This window comes from Pundamilia nyererei, unplaced genomic scaffold (genome assembly GCF_000239375.1).
Source record: "Pundamilia nyererei isolate P.nyererei 1_Seehausen unplaced genomic scaffold, PunNye1.0 scaffold00075, whole genome shotgun sequence".
Taxonomy (NCBI): Eukaryota; Metazoa; Chordata; class Actinopteri; order Cichliformes; family Cichlidae; genus Pundamilia; species Pundamilia nyererei.
This window is the reverse complement of record NW_005187476.1, coordinates 520,065-521,511: the sequence shown is the minus strand read 5'-3', so window position 1 is coordinate 521,511 and position 1,447 is coordinate 520,065.

Genomic DNA, 1,447 nt, shown 5'->3' with positions numbered 1-1,447 from the left:
ATTTTAGCTAAGGCAAAACATGAACTGCCAACCAAACCAACTATAAACTCCAATTTTGAAAACACACTTAACATTTTTAATGTAAAGCTCTGACTTGTATTATGAGTATGAGCCAGTGTGTGAAGCTCCTGCTGTGGTCTGTGGGAGAGTCCTGTAACTCTGTATATACTCTATTTTGCAGAAAAAGACATGATTATTTGCATTTCTACTACTCATAAACTAGTGACAGTGTTATACTCCCTGAGTACTGCTGTCTTCCCAATCTGCCTCAAGGCCACCATCATTGCTCCTGTGCCAAAGAAGTCCTCTGTGTCCTGCCTTGGTGACTACCGTCCCGTTGCACTCACACCCATCATGATGAAGTGCTTCGAGAGGCTCGTCATGAGGCTCATTAAGACCCTGCTGCCACTCCACTGACTATCGCCCCAACCGGTCAACAGAGGATGCCATTACCACCAACCTACATCTGGCCTCACCCACCTGGACAATAAAGACACATATGTACAAATGCTGTTCATAGATTTCAGTTTAGCGTTCAACACGATCATTTCTCAGCACCTGATTGGAAAACTGAGCCTGCTGGTCCTGCACGCCGCCCTCTGCAACTGGATCCTGGACTTTCTGACGGAGAGACCTCAGACAGTCTGGATCAGTAACAGCATCTCCAACACCACAACACTGAGCACTGGAGCCCTTCAGGGCTATGTGCTCAGCCCACTGCTGTTCACTCTGCTGACTCACGACTGTGCAGCAATGCACAGTTTGAACCACATCATCAAGTCTGCTGATGACATGACTGTGCTGTGTCTCATCAGCAAGAAAGACGAGTCAGCATACAGAGAGGAGGTGCAACAGCTAATGGACTGGTGTAGAGTCAACAACCTGTCTCTGAATGTGGACAGAACAAAAGAGATGATTGTTGACTTCAGGAGAGCACAGAGATATCACTGTCCACTTAACATCGTTGGATCCTCTGTGGAGCTCATTGAGAGCGCCAAATTCCTTGGTGTTCACAGAACACCAAAGCAGAGAACCTGTCCTGGTCCCCCAAAACCAGCTCAATAGCTATGAAAGCCCAATAGCGCCTCTACTTCCTGCAAAAGCTGAGAAAAGCCCATCTTCCATTAACCCCTTCTCACCTCTCTTCCCTCTATCACTGACACCCGCTCCATCCACAAAGCCACCATTGTGGAGGACCGCACACAACCTCACACACACTCTTCATCCTGCTGGCTTCTGGCAAAAGGTACCAGAGCATTCAGGCCCTCGATGCCAAACTGTGAAACAGTTTCTTCCCCCAAACTGTCAGACACATGAACACTCAGGTTCTGGACTGACACAAACACACATACCTTCATTCATGTCACTGGCTCAAAAACTTATCTGCATGAACACACACACACACACACACACACACACACACACACACACACACACACACACACAC